The 23918-nt window shown below is 47.5% G+C and overlaps 1 protein-coding gene across 4 annotated transcripts in view; it reads right to left on the reverse strand.

Moving 5' to 3' along the window:
- The window catches only part of IRF5 (interferon regulatory factor 5), an 84023-nt gene extending 63679 nt beyond the window's left edge, over window positions 1–20344 (reverse strand). For 2 of the 4 annotated variants that reach the window (XM_077472532.1, XM_077472534.1), the window contains exon 1: window positions 20082–20344. The gene's annotated coding sequence lies outside the window, so the exon portion shown is untranslated. Of the gene's footprint in view, window positions 1–20069 lie in introns of all 4 variants that reach the window. The other 2 variants (XM_077472531.1, XM_077472533.1) reach the window with 1 other exon arrangement.
- Between the last annotated feature and the right edge of the window lie 3574 nt (window positions 20345–23918).

Here is a 23918-nt window from a genome sequence, read left to right on the forward strand (position 1 = left end):
AAAAAAAAAAAAAAAAAATGTAATATATATATACACACACACACACACACACACACACACACACACACACACACACAGTATATATATAATATAATATAATTGTTTGGGGGTTCCAGGTAATTTTCTAGCAAAAAATAATGATTTTAGCTTTGTAGGAAACAAATGTCAGAAAAAGGTTGTCTTTAAGTGGTTAAATTTTTTCAGCGCTGTGCTACAATAACTGCTAAATGCAAGGTCAAGCAACTCTGTATGCAAAATTTAATTTGGATAATTTTTTTTTTTTCACACGAAATAGAGCTTTCTTTTGGTGGTATTTGATCACCACTGGGTTTAATTCTTATTAGATAAATAAAAAAGAATCAAAAATGTTTTTTTAAAAAAAATAAACATTTTGTGATTAATTTAGGCCAAAATGTATTCTGCTACATATCTTTGGTAAAAAAAAAATCCCAATAACTGTATATTGATTTGTGTGAAAGTTATAGCTTCTACAAACTATGGTATATATACTGGAATATACATAGCTATAGACGCTATACTGGTGATCAGCAACTTATAGTGTGACTGCGATAGTGTGGTGGGCAATCTGGCACTGGCCGGGAGGGTCACTAACTGACACTAATACAGTGATAATACTGTTTTAATAACACTGGGAAGGGATTAACTGACTGGGAAGGGATTAACATCAAAGTGTTAGCTGTGTGCCTAACAAGTTTTTCTAAGACCCCTTTCACACCACACCTTGCGTCGGCAGTAAAACGCTGCTATTTTTAGCTGCGTTTTACCGCCGGATTTGCGGCGGATTTGCGGCGCATTTTGGCTGCTAGCGGGGCGCTTTTACCCCCCGCTAGCGGCCGCAAAAGGGTTAAAACCGCCGGCAATACTCCGCAATAGCGGCGTTTTGCCGGCGGCATTACAGCGCTGCCCCATTGATTTCAATGGGCAGCAGCGGTGGAGGACCGGTAAACACACCGCTCCTTCACCGCTCCAAAGAAGCTGCTGGCAGGACTTTTTTCTGACGTCCTGCCAGCGCACCGCTGTAGTGTGAAAGCCCTCAGGGCTTTCACACTACACACAATGGTGCAGCTTCTTTAGGGCGTTTTGCAGGCGCTATTTCTAACGCTATAGCGCCTGCAAAACGCCCTGGTGTGAAAGGGGTCTTAGTGAACGGGCTATTTTTTACTCCCTGCTTTTCAGAGAAGAAACCGCCAGATTGCAGTTCTCTGTACACAGAGTTCTATGTGTCTGTAAACACAGAACTTTCTGCTGTGATTGGACACAGGTTTCAGCCAAAATCATAGGCTGAAATTTGCTGCCAAACCAATACTGTCTTCAATCACAGCACAGGTCATCAGGGGGCAGGCACATATGCAATACCAGGAAGTGCCTGGCTGTGCTGCTTGCACACAATACATCTACTGCGAGTGGGTCGGCAAGTGGTTAAAATTGGCTCTTTAACCACTTAAGGACCGCCTCACGCAGATTTACATCGGCGGAATGGCACGGCTGGGCACAAGCATGTACAGGTACGTTGCCCTTTAAGAGCCCAGCCGTGGGTCGCGCGCGCGGCCCGGTCCTGAGATCCGTGACCGCTCCACGATCGGGTCACAGAGCTGAAAGAATGGGGAGAGGTAAGTGTAAACAAACCTCTCCCCCTGCTTCCTAGTGAGCCTGTCACTGATCGTCTGTTCCCTGTCATAGGGAATGACAATCAGTGATGTCACACGCCAAGCCACCACCCCTACAGTAAAAACCACACATTAGGTCACACTTAACCCCTTCACTGCCAGTGACATTTTTAATCACACTGATCGCTGTATTAATGCCAAAAGAAATTGTCAGACGTGTCCGCCATAATGTTGCAGTCAAAAAAAAAAAAGGACTTGATACACACATTTGAAGTGGATGGGGGAATCCTCCCAGTTGCACCATTGTATTCTGACAGTGGGGAGACTTCCTTGCTTTCAGAATATACAAATCAGCACTGCAGCCTATTGCCTGAGGCACTGGTCAAGCAGCTTTTATCTGACAGGGTGGTTGAAGCTCCTTCTTTAACCGCTTAAGGACTGCCTCACGCCGATGTACGTCGACAGAATTGCACGACTGGGCACAAGCACGTACAGGTACGTTGCCCTTTAAGTGCCCAGCTGTGTGTCGCAAGCACGCCGCCGGTGGACTTGCGACCCGGTCCTGAGCTCTGTGACCGTGGCTGCGGGACCTGATCACAGCCGGTGTCCCGCGATCGGGTCACAGAGCTGAAGAAGGAGGAGAGGTAAGTGTAAACAAACCTCTCCTTGTGCTTCCTACTGAGGCTGTTACTGATCGTCTGTTCCCCGTTATAGGGAAAGACGATCAGTGACGTCAGACGCCAAGCCACGCCCCCCTACAGTTAAAAAAAAAAAAAAAAAACACACACACACACACACGGGCGGACTGACCATTCAGCCACTCAGGCACTGCCCGTTGGCCCCCGGGCCACTAAGGGGCCCCCCCATCAGGGTTGCCAGCCTCAGTAAAACCAGGGACAGCATGTACAAATCTGTTTTCTCTTATATTCACCGACCGACACAGGTCCTCTCAGACCATTGGGTTGTATACCTTTCCCTTTAGGAGACACTAGGCAAAGTTGTAACACAACATTCAGAACTTTCAGTTCTGCCCAGGGGGCAGTCCCCTAGGTATCAACCCTCCGCCCTGCCTTGCAGTAATCAGTTTTATTTTGCCTAGTGAAGGAGACAGACCTAGGAACCCTGCACTTTTTGCGCGAGATGAGTGATTCTGTGATCCATCAACAGCCGGCTGGGTGACACTTATCCTTGTAGTCTCTCCAGTCCGGCCATCGAGCGTGTGCAGGTCGCAGCTACGGCTCGGTAGGCCACGACATACCTCAGCTCCAGGAGGTGGTCGGTGAGCTTTTATAACCGAGCTACTGATGTCTGCGTCACAGTATGCCGAGGCCAGTAGCTACCCTGTACTGATCAGGAGTAGATCTACAATGGAATGTCTCCCAGCTCTTCAGGACTGGTAAGTACAGCTCTCCCTGTTGTAACGGGGCTGAGCAGCTGGGCATTCCCTGGGAGGTCGATTCGGGGGCCCCTCCTCTCCCTACCTTCTCTCCACTGTCCCTATCTTCCCTCCCTCCCCCCTTCAGGGGGGGAATGCTGCATGTGGCTGCTGAGCGGTGTGTGTGTTTCTAGGGGCTCTCTGTGGGCTCTCACCTAACATGGGGGGGCTGGCTGAATGGCGGTGGTCCTTGGACCTGTATGGTATACCCCTGGAAGGTGCCTGTGAGGGTCTGCTGGGAATGGAGCAGGGCTGTGGCTTTGCAGGTTTTTTTTTTTTACATCTACCTCAAGGCCATGTTTGGCGGCCATTTTATGTGTGGGCAGAGCAGGCTGACTGTCTGCGCTTCAGCCGCCATTTTCTATGCGATTCCTATTCAAGGCACTGGCGGCCATTTTCTGGAAGCCTGAACATATTTCAGTGTTCCCTGACAGCAGCATGGCTCATGTGCTCTCACAAACTTTTTTTCCCTGTGTTTCCATTCTGTGTACTGGACGCTGAGCGGCCAATTTATGGAACCCTGAGCATTTTTTCTGATCGTTTTAGCAATCGTTCCAACTCAGTTTTTGGTTTTCTCTGCACATGGGCGCACTCAGGGACTATAGGCACCACTTGTGGACAGCGCAGAACTCCCCAGGGTGGCGAGTCCAGCGGGAATGAGCCCCTCGGTCAGCGGCAGCAGGGAGGGTGGGACCGTCACTGTCCTAAGTCGGGTGTCAGACAGGATAGGGTCAGCATGGCTAGCGTTTCTTCCCCCAAAGTCCAGGCAACGGCAACCGGGTCACCTGCAGACTGCGCAGTGCCCATAGACACCCTGATAGCGGTCCTCAACTCATTCATTGCTAGATTAAGGCGGTGCGTGGGAATATGGGTGCAATAAGATGGCCCCTGTCCCCCACCCCCGTCCTCTGGGGAGAGCTCTGGCACAGACTCTGGCTCTGCTGAGGCTGGTGACCCCTGCTCTGTCTTGTCAGATGATGCTGACCAGGACCGTTCGGACAGTGAGGATGAGCCCCCGTCCGGGTCTGTGCGCGACAAAGCGCTTGTTGGAGCACTTATCACAGCTGTGCGTGATACCCTGAAGATTCAGGAGCCAGCAGGTCCCCCTGTTGCTGTACCGGTCCCTTTTGGGTCCCGCAAGCCAGCATGTTCACCTACGGTGTTCCCGTATCTGACTTATTTGCAAGTTAACTTACATTGAGTGGGGTCGCACGCAACTGACCTTTTTGGTCCCAAGACACAGGGCGGAGCGTTACCCTTTTGAGGAAAGCCTTCTCACAAGTGGTCGGCTCCTCCGGTCGTGGACCTCCAGTATCCAGGTTAAATAAGTAACCATGATCCCGGTAGTGGGAACTCCTGCATTTAAGGATTCCACAGACAGGAAAGCCGAGGCAGTGGCTTATTCCTTGTTTACGGTTGTGGGGTCCGCTGTGCGACCAGTACTGGCATCCGCACTTGACACAGAAACTGACAGTGCGGGCGAAACTTTTGCACCGTAAATTGGGAGAGCAACAGGCTTCTCCTGTCTGCGCGAAATTAGCAGACCAACTAGTGCAAGGCCTTAAGTACGTTGTGACGTGGCCCTTTATACCCTCCTTCTGTATCTAGGGCTTCAGTGTCAGCTGTGGTGCTGAGGCGCCTGATTTGGCTAATATGCTGGCCTGCTGACCAGGCATCTAAAAAAGCCATGACGGATCTTCCCCTCCTTGGCGACCAGCTCTTTGGAGCCTCTTTGGATGGCATTAGTAAAAATGCCACCGGTGGTAGAGTACACTACTCCCACAGGCCAGGAAGGCAAAGTAGCCAAGCCGTAGGCAAGGGCCCCTTTTTCCGTTCACTAACGGCTTTTCAGTCCACCTGGAGCTTCGGTATAATGTCCCCAGCCCGACAGGATGACCACGGACGGACAAAAATGTCCCTGGAACCACAAGCCTAACAAGCCTGCCAGTATAAGGGCTACCGCATGAAGGTGTGTCCCCACCCATGTCTCGGGTGGTGGGGGGGGGGGTCGCCTTTGGGAGTTTGCAGCCTGGTGGTCCCCTCGGTTTTCGACCAATGGACCTGTGATCTGATTTCCTTAGGCTATTCTTCCTCTCCAGCATACCCGTATCCCCAGTTCGCCTGGAGGCCCTCTTGGGGGCAGTAAGGGACCTGCTGAGTCGCAGGGCGGTTGTACCGGTTCCGGAATCGGAACGTTCCCAGGGATTCTACTCAAATATGCTTGTAGTTCCCAAGAAGGAAGGGGTACGTCCAATCTTGGACCTAAAAGCCCTCTATCACTTAAAGTGCAGAGGTTCAGAATGGAATAAGGTCGCCCAGTAGTTGCTGCACTCCATCAAGGGTACTCCCTGGCGCCCTTGGACCTCCAGGATGCGTACCTGCACATACCCATATGCCTGTGACAGCAGAAGTTTCTGCGATTTGCAGTCAGGGAAGCCCACTAGCAGTTTGTGGCTCTCCCTTTTGGTCTGGCATCAGCCCCCCCCAAGTCTTTACCAAGGTTTTGACTCCGGTTTTGGCATTGCTACGGCAAGATGGGGTCGTGATCGTGTGATATCTAGACGATCTCCTCCTGAGAGCATCTTCCGCCTCAGAATTAGAGGATGTGGCGATCACCATGCAGACTGCGAGAATTTGGGTAACTGTTGAACCTAAAGAAGTCTGCGATTTTACCGACTCATCGTTTGGAGTACCTAGGCTTGCTGCTAGACTCAATGGAAGCGAGAGTTTTTCTCCCTTCAGACAAGCTGCAGAGTCTTAGATCCGGATGAACCGCAGGTGGTCGTCGCTTTACTTTTGCACGCGTGTCCTGGAGCTCATGGTGGTCCCCTTTGGGGCTGTACCGTTTGCTCAGTTCTACACCAGAGTCCTGCAGAAGGAGATCTTGTCAAAATGGGACAGATCTCAGTTGTCCCTGGATCGTCAGATTCAGGTGAGCCAGTCAGTCCGAGAATCACTGATCTGGTGGCTGAGGTCCCTGGTGATTTAGGCCGGAAAGTCGTTCCTACTTCTAAAAGTGGACAGTGATCACACAGAACACCAGCCTTTTCGGTTGGGGTGGAGTAATGGGGGTTCAGTCGGCTCAGGGCCTCTGATTGACGGAAGAATCCAAGTTGCCAATCGATCTGCTCGAACTGAGAGCGATCAGGCTGTGCCTCTCCACATGGTCAATGAGACTGCAAGGACGTCCGATCAGGATCCAGTCAGACAACGCCACTGCAGTGGTATATGTGAATCACCAAGGGGGGCGAGAGTGGTATATGTGAATCACCAAGGGGGGCGAGTAGCTCAGCCGCGGCACGGGAGGTCGCTCACATACTTCGGTGGGCAGAGCGACATGTACTGGTTTTGTTGGCCTCTTACATTCCCAAGGTGGAGAACTGGCAGGCGGAGTGTCTGAGTCCCCAGATGCTGGACCCAGGAGAATGGGCGTTGCATGCAGAGATATTCAGGTTACTGTGCCTGAGGTGGGGCACACCAGACGTGGATCTTCTGGCCCCCCGTCTCAATCGGAGGGTGCCAAGATTCATGTCCAGGATAAGAGATCCGTGGGCAGACGCGTCAGACGCGCTGGTGGCTCTGTGGGGTCACAGCCTTTCCTCCACTGAAGCTGTTACCGCATCTGATTCGCAGAGTGGAATCCGAGGGGATCCCAGTAATGGTGGTCCCAGATTGGACTCAGCATGCCTGGTACGCAGATCTGGTGCGTCTGGTGGCCTTCTGTCTCGAGGTCAGATTCTCCATCCTACTTTACCATCGCCGGCTTTAATGGCACAGCTATTGAGAGCCAGGTGTTGAGGAACCGGGGTCGGTCGGACTCGGTGATCCCAACTATGTTGAGAGCATGGAAATGTTTCTTCTTGGAAGATATATTATTGTTCCTGGATGGCCTACATCTCCATGTGTGCGGAGAAAGGTTGGCATCCGCACTCTTTTTTCCATATCCAGGATCCTGCTGTTTTTTCAGCAAGGAGTAGACCAGAAAATGTTGTTAAGCACTATTAAGTGGCAAAAATTTCAGCTTTGGCTGTCTTTTTTCAGCGACCCCTGGCGTCTCACTTATAGTGAGTACCTTTGTTCAGGGGGTTCGTCATGTAGTCCCTCCAGTGCGTCCACCGTTACCCCCATGGGATTTGAATCTGGTGTTATCGGCGCTTCAAGACCCGCTGCTTGAAAATCAGGGAGTTTCCCCTGTTGACTCTTTCCCAGAAAGTGGCCATCACCTCGGCCAGGAGGGTTTCGGAACTGGTGGCCTTGTCTTGCAAGTCGCCTTATCTGGTTGTCCATAAGGATAAGGTGGTGTTGCGTTCGCAACCGTCCTTTCTACCGAAGGTGGTCTCGGCTTTTCACATTAATGAGGACATTGTGTTACCATCTCTCTGTCCTAGGCCAAAACACCCTAAGGAGGTGGACCTTCACTCTGGATGTGGTTCGGGCTCTGAAAGTGTATTTGTCTACCACTGCTCCCTTTCGGAAGTCAGACTCGATGTTTGTCTCGGTAGCTGGTCCCAAGAAAGGCATGGTGGTCTCATCAGCCACCATTTCCAGGTGGATCAGACAGATTGTAGTACAAACCTACACCTTAAAGGTGTAGGAAAACTTTCCGGTTACAGCCCATTCCACAAGGGCAATCGGAACGTCTTGGGCCTTCCGACACCAAGTGTCTGTCGCTCAGGTGTGTAAGATGGCGACCTGGTCGTCTGTCCACACGTTTACCAAGTTCTACAAGGTAGACGTCAGTGCATAGGCTGATGCCTGGTTGGCCACAAAGTTTTTGCAGGCGGCTGTATAGTTGCAATTGAATATGCAATATTTTTTCGTATTTCTGGTTTTTCGATAAAAACACAGTACCTTTAAGAATGCACTGTTGCATTACTTCGGCGGGTTGTTTTTTTGTGCGGTTGTGGGTAGTCACTCCTGTTGAGGGTACCCTGATTTTGTGGTGGAGGTTTCCACGCACTATTGTTTTGTGGGTATAGTTTTACTAGTTCCCACTTGGATGAGGTTTTTATGCGGTTTTTCCCACCCCTCATTTGGCACTGCTTGGGGACGTCCCAATGGTCTAATAGAGGAGCTGTGTCGGTCGGTCAATATAAGAGAAAAAAAAAAAAAAAAAAAAAACAACAACAACATTGATCGCCACCATTACTAGTAAAAAAAAAAAAAATAATTAATAAAAATGCCATAAAACTATCCCCTATATTGTAGACGTTATAACTTTTGCGCAAACCAATCAAACGCTTATTGCAATTTTTTTATTTATTTTTTTAACCAAAAATATGTAGAAGAATACGTATCGGCCTAAACTGAGGGAAAAAAAAAACTTTTGGAAATGAATAGAGTACAGAAAACAAAGCCAATGAAGGGACTGGAGGATATTAGTTATGAAGAAAGGTTACAAGAACTGAAGTTATTCTCTCTGGAGAAGAGATACTTGAGAGGGGATATGATTTCAATTTACAAATACCATATTGATGACCCCACAATAGGGATAAAACTTTTCCACGGAAGGGAGTTTAATAAGACATGTGGCCACTCACTAAAATTAGAAGAAAAGAGGTTTAACCTTAAGCTGCGTACAGGGTTCTTTACTGTAAGAGTGGCAAGAATGTGCAATTCCCTTTCACAGGAGGTGGTTTCAGCGGGGAGCATCGATAGTTTCAAAAAACGATATACAATGTAATACTGACATATAATCACACACACACAGGTTAGATTTGATGGACTTGTGTCTTTTTTCAACCTCACCTATGTAACTATGTAACAGAGCATTGTTCCATCCAGGGGCATTGCTAGGGGGTGGCTATTGGGGCTATAGCCCCAAATATCGGTCCTATAGCCCCGAGTCTCTTGCTGCAGGGTCCCTGCCTAACCAGCGGGTCATGGCCATGGTTACTGTGGCAGGTGGGCTGGTTGCACGAGACAGGCTGAAGAGAGAAGTGAGTGGGCAGACAAGCAGAGATGACATCTCTCACCACTAGCTCCACATCAGCGCTCTTCACAGCCGAGCCTCTTCAATGTGGGAGTAGGTGCGGTGGGAGCAGAGAGATGATATCATCTCTCACTGCCTGCCATACATAGCGCTCTTCTGCCCTCACAGTGCTTCAATGTCAGATGCGGCAGGGAGCAGAGAGATGGCACATCTGGTGGCCGGTAACGTGGCAAGTGACATCCTGCAAATGGTGGCAGGAGATGTGGCAAGTGACAATCCACATCTGCTGCCAGGTGAAAGTGGCAAGCGACAATCCACATCTAGGGGCAGGTGACGTGGCAAGTAACTGCAGCTGGTGACAGGCGATGGTGGCAAGTGACACGCTGCATTTGGTGGCAGATTCGAGATAAGGCAAGTGACACACCCAGGGCTCCTACTGATTCTGCATTATGGCGAGTTGAACCACTTCATTATATATTAGAATCAATGCTCCTCAAACACCCTGACACCATATCAACCATGGTTTCATGATGATTGAAGCGCCAACACCAGCCACTGCCCGCAAAATATGGCTTACCACTGGAGCCACCCCCAACCCCCACCCCCCCCCCCCCCCCACCCACGGGCCTGCAAAAAGGTTGGTGATCGCTGCTATGGGCTCTAGCCCCTGATCTTTTGCAGACCTAGCAAAGCCCCTGGTTCCATCAATCATCCGAAAGAGTATGGCACAACTGAAAACCTACCAAGACATGGCTGTCCACCTAAACTGACAGATCGGGCAAGGAGAGCATTAATCAGAGAAGCAGCCAAGAGGCCCATGGTAACTCTCGAGGAGCTGCAGAGATTGACAGTTTAGGTAGGAGAATCTGTCCACAGGACAACTATTAGTCGAGCACTCCCCAAATCTGGCCTTTAAGGAAGAGCAGCAAGAAGAAAGCCATTGTTGAAATTAGGCATAATAGCAAAACGCTATATGTGGCAAAAAATGAACACTGCACATTACCCTGAACACACCATCTCCACCATGAAACATGGTGGTGGCAGCATCATTTTGTGGGGATGCTTTTCTTCAGCAGGGTCAGGGCAAGCTGGTCAGAGTTGATGGGAACATGGATGGAGCCAAACTATACAGGGCAATCTTAGAAGAAACCCTGTTAGAGTCTGCAAAAGACTTGAGACGTGGCGGAGGTTGACCTTCCAGCAGGACAACAACCCTAAACAAAAAGCCAGAGCTACAATGGAATGGTTTAGAGCAAAGCACATTCATGTGTTAGAATGGCCCAGTCAAGGTCTAGACATGAATCCAAAATGAGAATCTGTGGTAAGAGTTATAAATTGCTGTTCACAGACGCTCTCCATCCAATCTGACAGAGCTTGAGCTATTTTGCAAAGAATGGGCAAAAAATTCACTCTCCAGATGTGCAAAGCTGGAAGACACATACCCAAAAAGACTTGCAGCTGTAATTGCAGCGAAAGGTGGTTCTATAAAGTATTGACTCGGGGGGCTGAATACAAATGTATGCCACACTTTTCAGATATTTATTTGTAAAAAATTTTGAAAACCCATTTATCATTTTCCTTCCACTTCACAATTATGTGCCACTTTGTGTTGGTCCATCACATAAAATCCCAATAAAATACATTTACGTTTTTAGTTGTAACATGACAAAATGTGGAAAATGTGAAGGGGGTATGAATACTTTTGCAAGGCAGTGTGTGTAAAAAAAAAAAAAATTATATATTATATATATATATATATATATATATATATATATATATATATATATATATACATATATATACACATATATATACATACACACTATGGCCTATATGGATATGAACAAATAGACTTACAACATGAAATAGACCTGAAGTGTGCCCTGGTCGGTATACCAAAATAAGGGGGCAAAAACATTCAGGTAGGGGTGTCGTTTTATTAGTTTTAGCTTAATTACTTGAGCAAGTTTGGTGAATGCTTGTGCCATTTCCACCTGACGTCATCTGGGACCCACGCCAAGTTGCTGCCAAGGCTGCTCCAATACTAAAGAGTGACCATGGTACGGACTGGGGTCGAGGTGTAGGCTGCGTAGAAGAACCCCCATGTGTTTGAAAAGCTGGCAGGAACCCAAAGGTTTTCCCAGGAAAAGTTAACAGGGGACTAGAGTTTGAGCGTTCCGGTAGGAGTGACAGTAGGTTGTCGAGTATGGTTACTGGACACCAGGCATTGTTTGTTTTATAGAGATGGATATCTATCCTGGAGCCCGATTGGGTTTTAGATACTGCAAGGTGGAGGATGAAATGGTGTTGATAGCGAGCCAAGTGATGACTACGCAGAACTTGGCCTGCGGGATTGCTGAAGGTGAACTTGCTAGGCCATCAGAACCCATAATAGGCTAAGTAAATGGCTGTTTGTATGAGCAGGCTGGGGAGAAGGCCAAATGGCGAACTAGTAAAGATAGTAGACATGTCTCGGAAGATGGCAACCTGGAATGAACGTACAGTGGACATTAAACTGGTGCTGCCATGATAATTGCAGCAGCCTGCGCAGGAAGGACATAACTGAGAGCGATCCAGACCTGGCTTCATCAACAATATCGGCCTCGGCCCGGTTGTCGGTGGTGAAAGCCACGGCCTGTCCTCTCCTGATATGACCCCAGAGTTGAGCGGCTGTCATGATCGGGTATAGCTTGAAGAGGGAGGAAGTCTGGGTAAACCCAGGGTTTAGGAGTATCCCTGAGGCCATGGTCCTGTAAACCAATGGTGGCCAAAAATTGCAGCGTAGCCTGTGGAGGCTGCAGCATCCGTCACTACCAGGAGTGATAGGGGTGTCGTAGATGGTATAAACATCGCTATACCAATCCATGCAGTACGGAACCTTCCGACATTGATAGGTCCGCTATTGCCGCGGCGTCTAAATTAAGGATCTGAAAGGGGTCCTGTGTCTGTGAGGAAGATCAGGGAGCGTGACATAAAGATCGACCCTGGGGAATGACTCGTATTGCAGAATTCTCAAGAGAGACTGGAGCAGCTTCTTGGTACACCCCCCAAGTATGGATGAAGAGTTGGAGACCGTAAGCTGAAGGATGTAATGGTCTTTAAATGTCAAGTGGTGTCTGTATAGTACCTGGCTGCCAGTGCCACTAATGATAAATTGTCTAGGCCGTAGAAAACCGTAAAGGGCCAGGTAGATGGCCACTTGGATGACTAGACTGGGGAATGTGCGAGGATTCTACATGTCCCTAAAGATGGCAGTTGTGATGGGCAAGCGTTTGCCGTTGGCTATGGGCTGATTAGAGGTCGACTGATATTTGCAGTTTTTAAATTAATCGCCATTGGGCGATTGTGCTGATAAAAAGGCAGATTTAGAACTACAGCGCGACTTGCAAATTACTTCTGTAATAGAAGTCAATGCAAGTTGCCTGAGTCTTCATAGAAGCGACTTTCCTCCTCTCTGGGCAGTCTGCCAAGAAAAGAGTAAAGAGATGCAATGTTTACACTTGAATGAATGAACTCAGCTCTGTGTGTAGAAGTTCTCAGTTTAACCATTTAAAAACGAAATCTTTTCTGACACTTGTTGCTTACAAGTAAAAATCCTGTATTTTCTGCCAGAAAATCACTTAGACCCCCCCAAGAAATATATATATATATTTTTTTTTAGCAGAGATCCTAGGGAATAAAATAGCGGTTGTTGCAACATTTTATGTCACACGGCATTTGCGCAGAGGTCTTTCAAATATAATTTTTTGGGGGAAAAAAATACACTAATGATTTAAAAAATAAAAAAAAACCCAAACACTAAAAAACAGTAAAGTTAGCCCATTTTTTTTTTGTACAAAAGTTTTGACTACCTGTTCTTATTTAATATATAGTTTTTTTTTTTTTTTTGTTTTTTTTATCTAAATCATACATACAAGTAAACTGATTGGAGGTTTGTTTTGCTCAATAAATGTAAGAAATTTTCTGTATCACTTATGAAGGCCGCTTTCACACTGGAGCAGGCAGGTGTTGACGGTAAAACGCTGCTAGTTTTATCGGCGCTTTACCATCATTTTAGCGGTGCTATTCGCCTGCTAGTGGGGCACATATAACCCAGCTAGCGGCCGAGGAAGAGGTTAAATGCGCCCGTGAAGCACCGCTGCCAAATTGCATTGCATGCGATTCGGCAGTGGTGCCCATTAATATCAATGGGCAGGAGTGGTGGAGGAGCGGTATACACCACTCCAAACGTGCTGCTTGCAGGACCATTTTTTTTTTTTTTAACATCCTGCCAGCGCATCGCCTCAGTGTGAAAGCACTCTGTCTTTCACACAGACTGCAGGGGAGCCGTTTTGCAGGCACTTTACAGGCGCTATTTTTAGCCCAAAAGCGCCTGAAAAACGCCCCAGTGGGAAAGGTGTCTGTTAGATTTCATGAGAAGAAGGGGGATAAAAATCGGCCTAACATATTGGCCCAAAAATCGGCATCATTTATCAGCCATCGGTCGCCATTATTTCTAAATATCGGCATCGGCCAGAGAAAAACCCATAACGGTCGACCTCTACTCTGCATGCCTCGTAGAGGGGATATCTTACTGTATGGGCCATAAAGACAGATGGTTCTCCGGGTCCTGTAAGGATAAGAAATGCTGGACACTGACTAGGTATAGTCTGGGATATGTCCCGGGAAATTCGGTTTGTCCCGGAAAATTCAAATTTCCAGTTTTTTGCCGCCGGCCGCTAGAGGTCCGCAGCCGGCGGAGACAATGCCATTTTTAAGAAGCCCAGAAGCTGGTCTTCAATAGAGAACCTGTGGCGCCGCCCACCCCCGCTGCCAGTGTGTGTGAAGAGCAGTGGGCAGCGCCACAGTTCAAAGTCAGCGCGGCAACGATGGCTGCCGATTGAAGGACAGGAGATCATATGTCCTGTTGGGGGCCAGTCTGTGCAGTATGTGGGGGCCAGTCTTTGGATGTCGGGGCCAGTCTGTGGGGGGCAGTCTGGAGATGTAAGGGCCGGTCTGTGGATGGGGGGGGGGGGGGTCAGTCTGGATGTCAGAGGGGCACCAGATGTAAGGAGGGGCTCCGCTGATGGACACAGATGTGATGAAGGTACCTCTGATGGGGCACCTGATGTAAGGACAGACTCCGCTTGGGACACCTGATGGAATCTGGTGGCAGGCAACGTGGCTAGTGATGTATCTAATAATAGAAATAATGTGCTTCAATCATCCCGACGCCATAACAATCATATTTGGAGTATCTTTATCTGCCGATTGTCAAACTCTGGAAAACACATATTGCTATTCTGGTGTAGAATCAGGGGGCTGCTGTCTCTCCTTTCCCTCTCCCCCCTCCTTTCCCTCCCCCCCCCACCCGCATTCATCTCAGACTCTAACCACACCCATTTGAGCCACGCCCCCCATGTAAGCCACACCCACTATTTTATGGAAACCAAAACGCTGCATTTTCACCTTTTTATATGCCACACCTATAACTGCATGCCCCCCCTAATTATAATACAACTCTGCCTACTGCCAAAAAAGTGTCCCGATTTTTTTTTTTGACAATGTTGGCAACTATGCTGGTGCAGGACAGAAGCTGAACTCAACTGTCCTAAGGGAGAGATGACAGACAGGAAACGATGAGTGGCTTGTATGAAAAGTGCCACTGGAGACAAGTGGCTATTTAAATGCCGCTGAAAATGATGTGTAGCCAGTTTGTGTGTCACTGAGAATGTGCTTGCAAGAAGTTATGCTAAGTTGCGTGCCTTGCCATGATTGCAAAAATTGTGCTTAAACGTGTGCTTGCAACGATTGCACGGGAGTTTGTCACTGGAGATCTGTTCTCAGTGAGTGAGAAGTTCGTATTACTGCATGTTCTTGCGAAGACTGCAGGAGTTGTGCTTAAATGTGTGTTTGCAACGATTGCAAGAAGCTATGTTTGGATGCGTGCTTGCAACGATTGCAGGACGTTAAGCCAAGATGTGGGCTTGCAAGACGTTATGCCAGGATGCTTGCCTGCAACGATTGCAAGGAGTTATGCCAGGATGCTTGCCTGCAACGATTGCAAGGAGTTATGCCAGGATGCGTGCTTGCAATGATTGCCAGACGTTATGCCAAGATACGTGATTGCAAGACGTTATGCCAGGTTGTGTGCCTGCAACGATTGCAAGGAGTTATGCCAGGATGCGTGCTTACGACGAATGCAAGAAGTTATGGTAGGATGCATGGTTAGCTAGGTCGAAAAAGACAGAAGTCCATCCATAAAATTAAATAAATAAATAAAATATCGTATAACCCAACATACCCAATTCTACACCCACTGCTGATCCAGAGGAAGGCAAAAAACCCCAGCAGAGCATGATCCAATTTGCTACAGCAGGGGAAAAAATTCCTTCCTGATCCCTCAAAAGGCAATCTGATTTTTCCCTGGATCAACTTTACCTATAAATATTAGTACCCCGTTATATTATGTACATTTAGGAGTATCCAGGCCTTTTTCCTAAAGCAATCTACTGAGCAGGCCAGAACTGCGTGTTGGCAATGATTGCAATAAGTTTGTTCCTGGACATCTGCTTGCGACGATTGCAAGAAGTTCATGCTTGGATGCGTGCTTGCAACGATTGCAAGAAGTATATGCTTGAATACGCGCTTGCAGCGATTGCAAAAGGTATGTGCTTGGATATGTGTTTGCAACGATTGCAGGGAGTGTATGCTTGGGTGCATGCTTGCAGCGATTTCAAGAAGTTTGTGATTGGAGTTGTTCTTGGATGTGTATGGAATGAATCCAAAATGAATCCGATACGAATCAATTGCATAAAATGAATCTGATAAGAACCGGTTGTAGAGTGTATGAAATTAATCTGATATAAATCAGACCGTGGAGAGTACAAAATGAACCCGATACGAATCGCTGAGGCGACTGGATTTGAATCAGGCTGTAGCGTGTATGAAATGAAACTGACACGAATCTTTGTAACTGTATGTAATGAATCCCGATATGAACCGGTTGTAAAGTGTATGAAACAAAACCAACATGCATCGGATTGTGCGACTATAAGGGGAAGTAGCAGTGAGGCAAAGGTTTTTAACAAATGAATCGAGACCCTGGCTGAACTTCGAAGCACGAAGGATTCGATCTGTAGTGACTGCCGGACTTGGGGGGAAATGACAGGCAACATGCAAACGATACCTGTAAAGCTGAAATGACGAGTGCGAATCAATGCATTGTTGGTATGAGTGGATTCAACTCAAGCGACAAGTGTATGAAATGAATGAGTGAAATGTTTGCCGTGATATAGGCACAAATCGGCAGGTCGTGACTGCGATAAACGATGAGTCAGATGACAATGACGAGTCGAACTGTGGAGCATGGAATGAAATGAGACCAGGCCAACTGGGGACAAAAACAACTGGGGCACACCGGAACGAATCGCTGCATCTCGGATGCGACCGATTCGAATTGGGGCACGGTATACGACAGTGAAATTAATGAAATGTATGTCATGACAGAGGCATGCCTCTACTGCGACTGACAACAAACGGGACTCTGGAGCATGTACTGAAGTGAGGCCGAAAGGACAACTGGGGCGCACTGCGCACGCACACACGCACACACACACGCACACGTTTGAATGGCTGTTAAAAGGTAACTATCCTCACCTGTGATCTGTTTGCTTGTAATTAGTGTGTGTGTATAAAAGGTCAATGAGTTTCTGGACTCCTGACAGGCCCTTGCATATTTCATCCAGTGCTGCACTGACATTTCTGGATTCTGAGTCATGGGGAAAGCAAAAGATTTGTCAAAGAATCTGCGGGAAAAGGTAGTTAAAGGGGGCAATATACGGTATTAAGAACAAGGGTATGTCAACTTTTGATCAGGGTCATTTGGATAGTTTCTGTTGTCATTATGATTTAAAAAGAGTAAACACAGTTGATTGATGATAAATGGCTTCAGCCAAACACTAACCATGAGTGAAAGAAACATTTGTGTTATCATTCATATTCTATGAAAAATGGCCAATAAATCATAAATTCTGCCAGGGTATGTAAAGGTATGAGCACAACAGAGAGATAGACACACACACACAAAATAAAAAAAAGGGACATTACTTACATTTAAAGTTATATTATTATAATAAATGTGTTATACTTACCTGCTCAGGCAATGGTTTTGCACAGAGCAGCCACAATCCTCCCCTTTTCAGGTCCCCTGCTGGTGCTCCTGGCACTCCGCCAAGCACCCACTATAGGAAGCCACTTGCATGTGCTTGGTCTCGAGCCCCACTCCATAAGACACACAGAGTGGAGCTCGGGCCCCCGCCTCCGCACCCTCCTCACTGGCTTTGATTGACAGCAGCAGAAACCAATGCTTCCTCTGTTCTGTCTGAGCCAATGAGGAGGGAGAGAGCCAAGGGAGCCTTTGGTATCCTGCACATTGCTGGATCAAAATTGGGCACAGGTATGTATTTGGGGGGGGGGGGGGGGCTGCATGCAGAATGTTTTTTTATCTTACTGCATAGAAGGCAGTAAGGTAAAAGAATGTCTGCCTTTACAACCAGTTTAATGTGAATGTTCCTTAGGCTAGTGGAAATCTGAAGTCTTCTGTCTCCCTATACCTGCAGCTACAGTCTTCTGGTGCTGCTGGGATTGTTACCAGTGCTGGACCTGTGACAGGTACTCAAGACAACTAAATGTATCCATCCTTTTTGCCCCCCCCCCCCTGCTCCATTCATTGAAGCTGTACTAAAAACGTCCATGAATGAAAAGCACTCTATGCAAGGAGGACAGCTGGATGAATAAAAAAGGTCCACGTCCTCCATTCATAGATCACTTTTGCAGACATAGTTGGCACTCTTAATGAGTGCCTGTCACAGGTCCGGTGCTAGTATTAACCCCCGCAGCACCAGAAGTTACAACTGTGGGGTATTTTGGGGGGGGGTCAGAGTTTCCACTGTGATAGCTGGCACCTGCACAAGGGACACTTCGCACTAAATGTAAAGCAACGTCTTTTTGCTTTAAGTGGCCATACACAGCCCTATTTGAGCACTGATGGTGAAAAAGTTGATAAGGACACGTAGGTCCTCCCTGATGGATAACAAAGAACAACTGAACCATTTTGAGGACTAAGGTCACACACTATTAGATTTTCTGCAGATTTTTGTCTTCAGATTTACCAAAACCATATAATATAAGGTCTGATCTTAACCACCTGCCAACCAGCTGCCGTCATTATACTGCAGCAGGTCGGCACGATCCCACGAGCCGGCGGCTCCTTTAAACGGGATAGCAGGCACTGCACTGCGGGAGTGCCGATGCTGGTGGCCGACGGTCGCGATGACTGCCTGCCACGAGCGTTCGCGAGCACGAGAGGCAGAACAGGGACGTGTGTGTGTAAGCACACAAATCCGTGTTCTGTTTTGTGAGGAGAGACAGATTGTGAGTTCCTAATAGATAGGAACCACGATCTGTCATTTCCTCTTGGTCAGTCCCCTCACCCTACAGTTAGAAACACACCTAGGGAGCACAGTTAACCCCTTCCCTGTCAGTGATATTTTTACAATAATCAGTGCATTTTTATAGCACTGATCGCTGTATAAATGCCAATGGTCCCAAAAATGTGTGAAAAGTGTCCAATGTGTCTGCCATAATGTCGCAGTCCCGATAAAAATCGCAGATCTCCGCCATCACTAGTGAAAAATAAATAATAAAAATGGTATAAATCTAACCCCTATTTTGTAGACGCTATAACTTTTGCGCAAACCAATGAATATACGCTAATTGTGATTTTTTTTTTTTAACCAAAAACATGTAGAAGAATACATATCGGCCTAAACTGAGAAAATATTTGCTTAAAAAAAAAAAAAAAAAAAAAAAAATGGGGATATTTATTTTAGCAAAAAGTACAAAATATTGGATTTTTTTCTAATTTGTCGCTCTTTTTTTTGTTGTTTATAGTGCAAAAAATAAAAACCACAGCTCTGATCAAATGCCACCAAAAGAAAGCTCTATTTGTGGGAAAAATAGGACATCATTTTGTTTGGGTGCAGTGTCGCACGACCGCGCGATTGTCAGTTAAAGCGACGCAGTGCCGAATTGCAAAAATGGGCCTGTTCATTAAGCAGCCAAATCTTCCAGGGCTGAAATGGTTAAGAATTTCAATTGGTATGTAATCAGGCATGCCCTTGTACTAAATGGTTTTGGTAAATATGAAGACAAAAATCTGCAGAAAATCTAATAGTGTGTATGGGATCTTACAATACTATTTCACAATAAAGCTCACCACACATTACAAGTGTGATTGTACGATCTCCTTTAATTTGGATATACATGGCCTGAATTCGATCTGTGGGCGACTCCGTCGGCACGACCTGATTCAACGAAGTTCATCTGAAAAACTGAAGGAGGTGAAAAATTATCGGACGAACTATGACTGCAATCTATCAGATGCAGCCACTCCTCTGCTATTCTAGCAGCCCCAGGTGTCACAGCATATTAAATACTACACAGATGTCCCGTGCATCCCAATGCAGGAAGTCCCATTCAAGTCAATTGTGACACAGCGACTGCATGAACATAGCTGCTGCTCCCATTTTCATAGGTGCCTGTCCCCAAAATCAAACTGCATTTGGGGACACCCACAGGGCTGCCAGATTGGAAGCTGCAGCTGCTGCATCCCAATTGACATGAATGGGACTGCCCTTGGTGCCCCTCTGAAAAGCAATCCACAGAGAATACATCACCTCCTGTTCGTGGGCAAGGGTGGGTGCATGGATCCAGATGCACAGCGTCTGCGTTTGGATCTGTGCACCTGTTCCTACCTGCATATCCGACTGTGCCCATAGAGCTGTGGGGTCTGCATGCGTTTCTATGGCCTGCCTGCATGCAGCTCCAAAGTGGATGCACGCATCAAAAAGCAGCTCAGAATGAAGGACGGTTCTTTGCGCCTGTCTGAATGAGCCCTTCAGGGTAACATGGAATCTCCAGTCATATCTGAAAAGACATTTTCTTTTCAGCTGCAACAAAAGCCTGGTATTTACGACCTGACTTTGTATAATAACAATGATTCAGCTCATGAAAACAAACAAATGGCACTTACTGTAGTACTTACTGTACGTCTCAGGTGGTCCAGGCATGCAGAGCCCAGCAAGGTGTAAAGTTCTTTGTTGCGTAGGATCTGCTCTCCAGGTGCGACTTGGTGTCCCTAAGCTGAGAAAGGGACGCTTTCCTGGGAAGCCATTCTTCCAGCCAGCTCCCTGGAAGGAAGGAAGGACAGCACTTCCAAGACGATGACTGAAAACACAAAATACAAAAAGCAGAAGCTGCCTATGAAAGCAGAAGGGGAGGAGGGCGGTGAACTTCCTGGTTAGAAATTCTTCTTCTCAGAGTGAGAGGGCAGGACAGAGATTCAGGTGACAAGGATCCTCCCTCCATGCAGTCTGCTGGGCTGACATCAGTGTTATGGTGTGTGCAGGTATAGGGCTCAGCCAGGTCAGGTGTGTCTGTGCTCAGCTAAGAAGGGAAATGTTTCACAATATACTATAGACGCACCGCTAAATCATTGTGCATGGACTAACGTTTATAACAGTGGCTCAGTGGTTAGCATTTCTACCTTGCAGCACTGGTTTCAGTCCCAACCAGGACACTACCTGCATGGAGTTTGCATATTCTCCCCGTACATGTGTGGACTCCAGTTTCCTCTCACACAAAACACATGCTGGTAGGTTAATTGGCTCACATGAGTGCACCCATGCTGGCTACTTCACCTCTTAGGCTGGGTTCACACTGAAGCACGGAACGGCTCACAGCATGGGTCCGGTATGACTTTGGACCTGACACAGACCAGAAGATACACAGGACTCCTATGTAATTTGCACCGGAGCCACCCTGGAGATGTGTGAACCAGCTCCATAGAGGGCTTGCCACAATCTACTGACATGCAAATTGGAGGCAAGGAAAGCCACATCCAATTTGCAATAGTGTGAAACCAGCCTAAATGTCCAACCAAAGACAAAAGTTTCTTTTTTTTATTTTTCTTCAATAGCAGATTTGGCAGGTTTGTATTGCTGTCTGTGGCGCTATTAGGGAGAATCATGCTCTCTATTTGTCCTGTTTGCTGTTATCCGTGAAAGTGAATGAAAATCCCAAATGTTGGGTTGTCACCAGAGCTGGAATGGAGGAAAAATCTTCCAATAGGAACACTAGTTATGGTGACAAGGGACCTCTTCTCACTACCTGTTTATTACTACTGGGTTATAATCCTTCTTTTCTCTTACCCTTATTTAGGCTGGGTTCACATCCGCATTCAATTCGCATGATAGGCAATTGTGATCGGCTTTCAATTGAGATCACACAGATCCGGAGTGGCCGCAGATTTGCAAAAGGGTCCTGTTCATGTTTGGGTCCGGTTCAGGTGCAAATTCAGGCAAAAATTCGGACCTGAATAGCACCTGAATCAGTAAACAGACACACACCGGACCCCAGGCTGGAAACCGCAGCTGCACATATGTGAACCCAGCCTTAAAGTGTTGCTAAACCCACAACAGTAAAATCAGTCTGTATTTGCAGTAAAGCATGCTTGTTATACTCACTCTGGAACCTAAGTAGTCAATCCTTCTTCCACTGTTCCCAATCCCTCTCCTGATAGAACCTTTGGAGTCACTCTGCACCTGCTTAGTTTAATGTGTATTGCTAGCGAGTTTTTTCTCAAATCGCCTTTCAGGACAACCTTGGAGGGAGTGCAGCTCCACCCATTTTCCAGGAAACACATGCAGCCTTTAAATCCCTCCTCTTCCACCATGGCTTCAGTTATTGTGTTTCCTCCACCATGGTGGAAGCTGCGCTCTCTCCAAGGTGGAGGGTGTAGGCTTACCTCTGTGTCTTTTTGCAGTGACCATCCCAGCACCCCCCCCCCCCCCAGTACGGGCAGGGGGTGTTCCGGAGTCCCCAGTCTCTCCAGCTCAGGGCCCGCAGGAGGCACGGCGTCTGTGTGCCCGTGGTCCACTAGGTCATCGGGTGCCGCTGTTGGTCTTCGGCGTGTCCCGCATGTCAGTTCCGGGTCCCGGCCAGCGGGTGACGTCATTATCCGGTGATGCAGCTTCCTGCAGAGTGTGGCGCTAGTGGAGCGTGGCGTGGCGCAAACGCCGGGAACACAGAGACCATGGAGCGGGGCCGTCGACCAGCACTTCCAGGTTTCGGCCCTCGTTGATGATGTCAGGAATGGGAAAATTCAAAAGTCAGATGGTTTCTCAAGACCCTGCTGTGTTCTCTGCCAAAGATGGAGGAGAGACCGACAGCCACAGCGGAAGCAGGTACCCCAAGCATCGGTCAAGCCCAGGTAATAGAGGTACAGTAGTGCCTTTATTCTGATCCATATGGGCTTATGTTTTGCTGTTTTTTGGATCCTCCCTGCAGGGAGCCTGTGCTGCACAGTCATTGGTTACTTCACTCGGATCCTGCAGTGTGGATTGTGTAGTTGCTGTTGGGACTGCACTGCTCGGGGCACTATTTCCTTTCTGTCTGGTGGTGGTCTAGCTATGCATTAGGGGTTGGTAAATTATGTTAGGAGCCCTAGGTGAGTTTAATTTTTTTCTCATTGCAGGAAAAATCATTAGGAAAGTCCAAGCATTTAAATCCACCAAGTCAGAGAAAATGTCCCTCCTGCAAGAACCCATTAGAGATTTGTGGCAGAAGGCAATGTGCAGGTCCTGTATTAAGGACTTGCTTGAAGAGGAAACGTCCCAGCAATACAAGGACTTGTTCTCTTCAGTAATGGAACTTACGAGCTCACTGAGTTCAGTCAAGTTAATGCTGGTACAGATCCCGGCAATCCAGGTTGAGCCCCAGCATCCACCATCCAGCCCAAGGGCATCCTCCTCCAGAGCAGTGGAGGTTGTGGACTCAGGTGATGAGGGGGCAAGTACTCTTCCCTCCCTCAGGGATTCAGACAAGGAGGGGGGAGGAAGACTATAGCCGAGCCTCTAGGAAAAAGCTATCTTTAGAGGAAATGGATGACCTTCTGAGAGCGATCTACACTACCCTCGAAATCTAGGAGGAGAAAGTGCAACTGTCGGTTCATGACAAAATGTACCAAGGACTGGATGGCACTAAACACAGAGTATTCCCAGTCCATAGAATCCTCTTGGAGACGGTAAAGAAGGAAAGGAAGGAACCTGAGAGAGGCCCCTTCTTTTCCAAGACCCTTAGAAGAAGGTTTCCCTTTGAAGATAAGGAGTCAGAGATATGGAATAAGAAACCACAGGTAGATGCTGCATTATCGCAGGTTTCCCGATGCACAGACCTAGCATTCGAGGACACGGGGGTGCTGAAGGATGCGATGGATAAAAGAGCAGAATCCCTCTGGTGGATGCATCTGCTAAATCAGTTAAGATGTCAGGAAGGTCGTCAGCACTGGTGAATTCAGCCAGGCGTGCTGTCTGGCTAAAAACTTGGTCTGGTGACACAGCTTCCAAGATTAAGCTGTGCGGCTTACCTTTCTCGGGTGATCTTTTTGGTACGGACCTTTAAACAGTCTTGGACAGGACAGCCGACAAGAAAAGGCTTTACCTTCCAAGAAGAAACAACCGATCAAAAATAATTTTTGTGCTGTTCAACAGCCCCACAAAAATAGGGATCAAGAGCATAAGACCCGCTTTGTCTCCCAAAGGGGTAAGGGAAGAGGAGGAATTCTCTTCAGATCTCCCCCAGACCAGCCCCCTAAAAACAAATGAGTCTTACCCTAGTAGGGGGAAGATTGTCTGCCTTTCACCTACAGTGGAAAAAAACAACTACAAGACTGTTTGTGAAAAGCGTCATCTCCCAGGGATACAGTCTGGAGTTTTCAGAGCCACCCCCGAGCAGATTCTATGTTACGGCCCTGGCAAGGGATCAGGAAAAAGTTTCTGCCATGATGGGCCTGCTTGCACGATCTGATTCAACAAGAAGTGAT

The sequence above is a fragment of the Lithobates pipiens genome, unplaced genomic scaffold, assembly GCF_037356315.1.
Source record: "Lithobates pipiens isolate NorthernLeopardFrog02 unplaced genomic scaffold, aLitPip1_a1.2 Scaffold_8, whole genome shotgun sequence".
Lineage (NCBI taxonomy): Eukaryota > Metazoa > Chordata > Amphibia > Anura > Ranidae > Lithobates > Lithobates pipiens.